Source organism: Leucoraja erinacea, chromosome 10, assembly GCF_028641065.1.
Source record: "Leucoraja erinacea ecotype New England chromosome 10, Leri_hhj_1, whole genome shotgun sequence".
Classification (NCBI taxonomy): domain Eukaryota; kingdom Metazoa; phylum Chordata; class Chondrichthyes; order Rajiformes; family Rajidae; genus Leucoraja; species Leucoraja erinaceus.
Window position 1 is genome coordinate 34,561,682 of NC_073386.1, and position 8,407 is coordinate 34,570,088.

The 8,407-nt window shown below is 39.5% G+C and overlaps 1 protein-coding gene across 1 annotated transcript in view; it reads right to left on the reverse strand.

Annotated features, from left to right (window-relative positions):
- Positions 1-8,133, reverse strand: part of il23r (interleukin 23 receptor) — a 71,509-nt gene extending 63,376 nt beyond the window's left edge. Inside the window, exon 1 of the mRNA XM_055641924.1 lies at positions 6,208-8,133. The gene's annotated coding sequence lies outside the window, so the exon portion shown is untranslated. The remainder of the gene's footprint in view (positions 1-6,207) is intronic.
- Positions 8,134-8,407: the final 274 nt, after the last annotated feature.

Genomic DNA, 8,407 nt, shown 5'->3' on the forward strand with positions numbered 1-8,407 from the left:
AAACCATCCCCTCCCCTGGTACTTTCCCTTGCAACCGCAGGAAATGCTACACTTGTCGCTTTACCTCCCCCTTCGATTCCATCCAAGGACCCAAGCAGTCTTTTCAGGTGTGGCAGAGGTTCACCTGCACCTCCTCCAAACCCATCTGTTGCATCCGCTGTTCCAGGTGTCAACTACTCTACATCGGTGAGAACAAGCGTAGGCTTGGCGATTGCTTCGCCCAACACCTCCGCTCAGTTTGCAATAACCAACTTGATCTCCCGGTGGCTCAGCACTTAAACTTCCCCTCCCATTCTGAATCCAACCTTTCTGTCTCGGGCCAGAGTGAGTCCCACCGCAAATTGGAGGAGCAGCACCTCATATTTCACTTGGGTAGTTTACACCCCAGCGGTATGACCATTGACTTCTCCAACTTCAGGTAGTCCTTACTTTCTCCCTCCTTCCCCTCCCCTTCCCAGCTCTCCCACAGCCCACTGTCTCCGCCTCTTCCTTTCTCCCCCCCCGCCCACATCAGTCTGACGAAGGGTCTCGACCCGAAACGTCACCTATTTTTTTCGCTCCATAGATGCTGCCTCACCCTCTGAATTTCTCCAGCATAAATATCTATAAACAGATATTTTAAAAAGGTGGGAAACTACAAAGTGAAAAATAATAAAAAATTGAACAGTGGGTGAACAAACTGACACTGCATTCTCAGGGTGGCACGGTGGCGCAGCAGTAGAGTTGCTGCCTTACAGCACCAGTCACCAAGATTCAATCCTGCTCACGGGGATTGCCTGTATGGAGTTTGTACATTCTCCCCTCGACTGTGTGGTTTGCTCCCACACTCCAAAGACGTGCAGTTTTGTAGGTTAATTGGCTTTGGTAAAAATTGGCTTGGTGTGTAGGATAGTGGTTAGTGTATGGGGATCTTTGGTCAGCATGGATTTGATGGGCCGAAGGGCCCATTTCAAACAATATATCTCTGAACTAATCTAAACTCAGATTGGGAGTCAATTGCTTCAAATTGCTTCAGATACAAATGCTTCAAAGAAGTTAGTCAAAGAAGTACAGGTCATTAATACTGTATAGTAATAATATAAATATGACCAAATAATATACAAGTTGCAGGAGAGGTGGTCATATATTAGAATTTAATAGAGGTTAATCTGACTGAAATTCCTGAGAAAGGAACAAAAAGGAAAAACACATTTATACAAATATTGATTTCTGCAAACCCAAATGGGACCCTTGATATGTTGAACTTCACAATTTTTCAAGGTTTGAATGTGAGTTGATATATGTGGATGTCACCATATTGAAGGAGGTAGAACTGAAACAACTAGACTCCAACTTTGGGCAATTATGAGTGAGGAGGCAGGAGAAAAGTATCATGGAGAGACTCGCTCCCCCCAGGAAGGGGAGGGGAAATGTATAATGGGGGGCAAATCACATTATAAGTAATAGATATAGTTGGGCAAAGGGCCAAAATAAATCTGCTGTTGTAAAACTGATAAATAAATCTTAATTAAGATATGAGACAGGAATGTTCAAGTTCTATTGGTGAAGATTAGTGAAAACAAAGGAGACCATTTCTGGAGAGTGGAGTCATAGAATCTTTAAGCACAGAAACAGGCTCTTCAACCTAACCCGTCCATGCCGACCAAGATGCCCCACCTAAGCTGGTTCCATTTGCCCGCATTTGGCCCATATCTCTCTAAGCCTTTCATACCCATATTCCTGTCAAAGTGTCTTTTAAATGCTATTATAGCAGCTGCCTCAACTATCTCTTTTGGCAGCTTATTCCATGTACCCACCACCCTCTGAGTGAAAAAGTTGCCTCTCAGTTGCCCCTCTCACCTTAAACCTGTTTTTTCCATCCCATACCCTGGGTAAAAAACTGTGCATTCACCCTATCCATTCCTCTCATGATTTTATACTCTATGATATCACCCCTCAACCTCCTGCCATCCAAGTAATAAAGTCCTACCCTGCCTAACTTCTCCCTATAGCTCAGTCTCTCAGGTCCTGGCAATATTCTCATTAATCATATGTGCACTCTTTTCAGTTTAATGACATCCTTCCAAAGCAGGGTGACCAAAACTGAACACACTAAACCAAATGCTGCTTCATCAATATCTTATACAACGTTACATAAAGTCCTAACTTCTCTACTCAGTACCCTGACTGATGAAAGCCAATGTACCAAAAGCCTTCTTTACCACTCTGCACTCCTAGATCTCTCTGCCCTGTAACACTCCCAGGGCCTTATCGTTCACTGTGAAGGTCCTCACCTGTTTTGACTTCCCAAAATGAAATACCTGGAACTTATCTGCATTAAACTCCATTAGCCCTTCCTCCGCTAACTTGCTCAGCTGATCAAGAGCCTGCTGCAATTTTTGATAACCATCTGCACTATCTGCAAAACCACCCACATTAGTGTAATTTGCAAACTTACTAATTATGCCCTGTGCACTCTAATCCAAATAATTGATGTAAACCACAAACAACAATGGGTCTAACACCGATCCCTGCGGCACACTATTCATAACAGGCCTACTGTCTGAAAAAATCCCTTCCACCACCATCCTCTGTTTCGTCAAACCAACTCCATATCCAGAGTCACCAGAGAAATTATGGCACTGCTACCTACATCAATAAAGATAATTTGATTGAGTCCTAATGAGAGGCAAAGGTGCATGATTTCATTGTTGTGGTGTTTGCAATAGATATCACACGAAGAATGGGAAGTCTTCTTTGTTACCAGATCTGGGTGGCAGACAGAACCAACTGAGGATATTGCATTGAGCTTTGGACCAGTTACCATTTGTATAGAATAGCAAGAGAGGAATTAAAGAAGTCAAGCTATGAGATGTTGAAAATATGGTAGCGAGTGGTGGACAATGTCACAGAGATGGAAGAATGGAATATTAAGTGTTGGATAGAATACCAGGTAGTTGCATTTTGTAACATCTTTTGGAATGAAGTAATTCACTGTAATCCTTTTTCAAAATTCACATCATAAGAAGACTTCTGTAAATAATATTTCCCCAGTTTTTTTCTTATAATGTGAAAATAGCCACTCAGGTCATCAGACCTGTGCCTATAAACATTGATTTTGTCTTCCAAGGTAGAAATTTCTGCTTTTGATTCTGATTCATGATCGTCTAGGAAACTTATTGATCGACCATTGGATAGATTTGCATAATTTAAAGAAAATGTTGTGGAGCAGGGCATGATAAATATGGAGATGAAGTAACAGATTTAAAAAAACAGAATTTACTGATTAATTCAGGGTGAGTTCTAAAAGTGAAATAGTTACAATATCTGTACCATAATGAAAAGCAGATTATATCCATGAAATTATTTCTATAAACTAAACCGTATTTCAACGCCGTTTTGTTTTTTTAAGCTAATACTGGAACAGAGGCACAAGATAAAATAGCTAAGATTCCTGGTCTAAATTGCAACATTGTAATGTTATTCTTTACTGTAAGATTAGAAAGAACAACCTGATAAAATTGACAACAACCTAATATCATTGGCAGCAATCTGCAAGCTATTTTGTTATTCAAAGTCCTAGTGAAATTAAGTTTGTCACAGAACTCAGTAAAATATGCCACTGTAACTGAAAGGATGAGCACCCAAAGGGAACAGCATTGCCTTGATTATGCAGTTAGTGAAGTGGGAAAGGAGGCAGTATTTGGGGCACAGTGCACATGTGGCTGGGATCATATGTTAGCAATAGGGAAGAAGGTAGAATCTGAAGGCGACAAAGCTAAATAGATGGCATCAATAATCAAATAGTATGGTAAAGTGGCATTCCCGTGACCAAGAGTTCCTGTGACATTGAGCTCCTTTCTTCTAATTCAGTCAAGTTGATGATCTGCCAAGTCTGAAGAAGGGTCTTGACCCGAAACGTCACCCATTCCTTCTCTCCAGAGATGCTGCCTGTCCCACTGAGCTACTCCAGCTTTTTGTGTCTACCTTCAAGTTGATGATCAACCTGTTGACTGTGTCTGATGAAACCGTGATTTGCTTTTATATTTGTGATACTAGAATATTGGCTAAAAGTGGAGATGATATTCATGCATTCTGCCAACATCCCTCAACCAATAACCCTTGATGAAAATTAAACTTGCGACCCTACTATTCTGCAATGTGCTACATTATCTATGCATTTGTAAATAGAGCTATCTGAATTTTTTTTAAAACATGCTTCCAAGATCTCAAAACACTTTGCTCTAATGGTGATCGACGTATTACAATTTTCCATTATGCAGTGGATTAACATATCTACATTGGATATATGTTATATGTCAATTGGACGAGGAAGGCAAAGCATTTTTCTGTTTGCAGGCTCATGGACTCTGTACAAAAAGAGCTTGGAGATAAGTTTAAAGATCAATTCTCAGGAGTTCAGCTACATTTGAACCACATTTGTAATCTAACTCAGATGATTAAGATGGTGCCAAGTAAATGTTGTTTTAAGGGTGAGGCACATAATTTGCGAGAATAATTAGTAAACTACTTACTGTTCACCTGTTCTACGCTGGCACTGTTTAGCAAAAGGTACAAAATAAATAGATTTATCTGTATTTTACTCTGGATGAAATTTCAGAAATCACCAGAAATGATTTGCATTTTTTCTGATTTTATTGAATTTGGAAACCCGTTTCTTGTCCAGCTAACAGCGACAATTATCCAGTGAGATCTCTTCAGTCGGACCTTTCTATTGATGCTGACTTGTTCAGTATTTTCAGCATTTTCAGTTTTTGTTTTAGATTCCTTCAGCTGTTGTACTCCTTCAGTATTTTTAACACTTTCTTTGAAAGATGTATCCAAAACCAAATGTTACAGATTGGCACATTCCACGGTTTATGACTATGTGCTGAAAGACATGTGGATGCTTGATACGGCCAATGCAGAAATGGGGAAAGTCTGCAATATAAGGCCATCCTACTGCTGCACATGTAAGCAGTCTAAAGATCTCTTAAGATATAGAACATAGAACAGTACAGCACAAGAACAATTCATCCATGCCAAACATGATACCAAGACTATAGTTTATCTACCTGCACATTCAACAGACAATAGACAATAGGTGCAGGAGTAGGCCATTTGGCCCCTCGAGCGAGCACCACCATTCAATGTGATCATGGCTAATCATCCACAATCAGTACCCCGTTCCTGCATTCTCCCCATATCCCCTGACTCCATTATCTTTAAGAGCCCTATCTAGCTCTCTCTTGAAAGCATCCAGAGAAACAGCCTCCACTGCCCTCTGAGGCAAAGAATTCCACAGACTCACAACTCTCTGTGTGAAAATGTGTTTCCTCATCTCCGTTCTAAATGGCCTACCCTTTATTCTTAAACTGTGGCCCCTGGTTCTGGACTCCCCCAACATCGGGAACATGTTTCCTGCCTCTAGCGTGTCCAAACCCTTAATAATCTTATATGTTTCAATAAGATTCCCTCTCATCCTTCTCATTTCCCTCCACTCCCTGCATATACATATGCCTATCCAAAAGTCTTTAAATGCCACTCATGTACCTGCTTCAACTACCACCGCTGGCAGCATCTTAAATATAATTTAAGGTAATTGAGCCTCAGCAAACGAGCTGAAATGAGCTGGGATGAAATTTGTTTTGAAGAGCAGGCTTTTCCTGAAAGGATAGTGAAACTCAATGTAATATTACTCCGTTCTACAGCACATGGGGCAAATACTTGGAGGCAAGACAGACACAGGACAACAAAGAAAGAGTGGAGAAGTTAATACATTTGCAAATTTCATGAGTATTGTACATTTTTGGAAAAAGAAAATCCACTTCTATTTTAAAACGTATGCTTTCTGCTTTCACTTCTATATACGGCAGGGTGTTAGGCATAGGCAATAAATTCTGGTTTTCCCTGTGATCTCCACAACCCAATAATGAATTTATCATAAATAGGCCCCAACAATGTCAGTAAAAAGAACAAAACGTCTTACCCAGTCTCTTTGCTGATGTTTTTAAAGTTAGGCCATGAGGTTTTACTCTGCCAATGCAAATAGTTTGTCTGAATTTATACAGAATGGAGGATTTAAAGAATGAATGTTCTCATTCGCCAGGCAGCTTTCTCTCAAGAGCAAAAACCCTTTAAAAGTCACATACTATTTTAGTTTACAAAAACACATTTTGATTTCCGTTGATCGTAGGATTAAAATAAATAGTATTCAGTCTGCTTTACCTTATTTCCCATGAAGGTGCTTTTCTTTCTACTGATTGATGTAGACCTTCCAGCTCCGCGTTTTCTGCTGCAGTCTTTGCACCTGCCAGCCTGTTTAACAAAGAACTGTTATTTTCACACAGATGATGGTGAAACCGCTGAATGAGAATCTAGGCTGACACTAATTTCAGGGCAGTACAATATTTTCCATTTGAGTACTGACTGGATCACATGAGTCACTGGGAAAACCCCTCTGGGTTGCTGAATTATGTGGTCTTTGCACTTGCTGAAACTTGATAACATATTTCCAACACGTGCAAAAGTCCTATCTTTATTAAAAAAACAAACGCTTTAGGCGCATAATCCTTGGACTTCAATTAGATTTATTTTGCTGTTCAAAGGATATATTTTAACATGAAGTAAGGTTCCATCACAGTTTTTTAGGAGAAAGCAGTTGTTTTTGGACCTTAATTTAATAATTGAACAAAACACGTTGCAACCTGGACACGGCTTATCATTTTTAATGATCTATTTCCTGTTTAAATAGATTATAAACTTTCTAAAAACCTATAGATTTTATGCCATTGAAAGAACTAATGTTAAAATGACATAAGTAATTCATATTTCCCCACATTACTTTTTTTTTTCATACCCACTATACATTTCAGTTAAATTATTTACATATATTGATGATATATTATCTCTCATAAGAACCTAATCCACTGTGTTCTCCCCTGACCCTCAGTCTGAAGAAGGGTCTCGATCTGAAACGTGACCTATTCCTTTTCTCCAGAGATGCTGTTTGACCCGTTGAGTTACTCCAGCTCTTTGTGTCTATCTTCAGTGTTCACCTGGAGCTCAATTCTGAAAAAATACTCGTTGAAAAAAGAGTTAATTCTGATCTCAAGGTCTCAAGTCTACTTCTGATCTCAAGCTCAAAATCACAAAAATATGTAAAGGTTATGTACATTATGGTTATATGGTCATTAACTTGAAATGGCTAGGAAATTCCATTCAGCAATTTGTAATTAAATATAGACGTACATTTATTCCATTCAGACATGTACAAGTTTTGTTTTCTTCAGAATCTATCATATGTTGGCCCTCCAAATAAAATAGGTCCCTGGTTGAATGCTTGACATGAACTGAGATTATATTATTTAGGTTGCTTGAATAATCATATCCCTTTGGATAAGGGAGATTAAATAACAGCTGGAATGTATGCAGCTAATAATTATCTGAACCTAGAACCTATTTGCAATATATTTGAGAGATCTTGGTTCTGCTGCCATTCATCAACAAATATGTTGGCCATTATTTGCTAAGGTCACACAAAAATGAGCAAGCATGTTTGCGCAGTGAATTACTTTAATCTATAAATGCTTCAAAGCCAACTAAATGCTTGTGTCAAAGTAGGGAAGCAACTGATCAAATTGAAGCTCTGTAGTCTGAGAATATCTGGTCATGAAAGATGATAGACAAAGAGTCTCTAAAATATCCTTGTATTTAATAATGCAAAATAGATTAATGAAGTTAGGGTGGTGGATATTGTATACATGGATTTTAGTAAGGCTTTTCATAAGGTCCCTCATGGCAGGGCCGATCCATGAAATTAAGATGGATGAAATTCACGATGACTTGATCATATAGATTCAGGACTGGCTTATTCTAAGAAGACAGAGGGTTGTGGTGGAAGGTAAATATTCAGCTGGTGCTCAGTGACCAGTGGAGTTCCGCAGGGATCTGTGCCAGGATCCCTGCTGTTTGTGATATATGGATATAACTTGGACGTAAATGTAGATGGTGAGTAGATTTGCTGATGGCACCAAATTTGGACGAGTTGTAGACAGTGAGAAAGGCTGTCAGAAGATACAGTGGGATATAGATCAGCTGCAGAAATGGGCAGAGAAATGGCAGATGGAATTTAACCCAAACAAATGTCTATATCCTTCCCCAGCCATTGGACTAGGCATCACCACACCTTGGCCTTAGCCTCAGAAATTCCTCTCATGTTTCTGCATAACATCAGATGGTGGGTATCTGTGGATATACTTATTTGCTGCATCGTTATTGGTGCAATGTAATTTCAAGGCCTTCTTTGGGGTTGTTCATATTTTAAATCAACAACACCTCAGCAATGGCTGTATGTTTACTGGCTGGCTGCAGACATTATTTGCTGTGTTCTTTGCCAGCTTTTAATATGCCTTCATCTGTAGCGTGG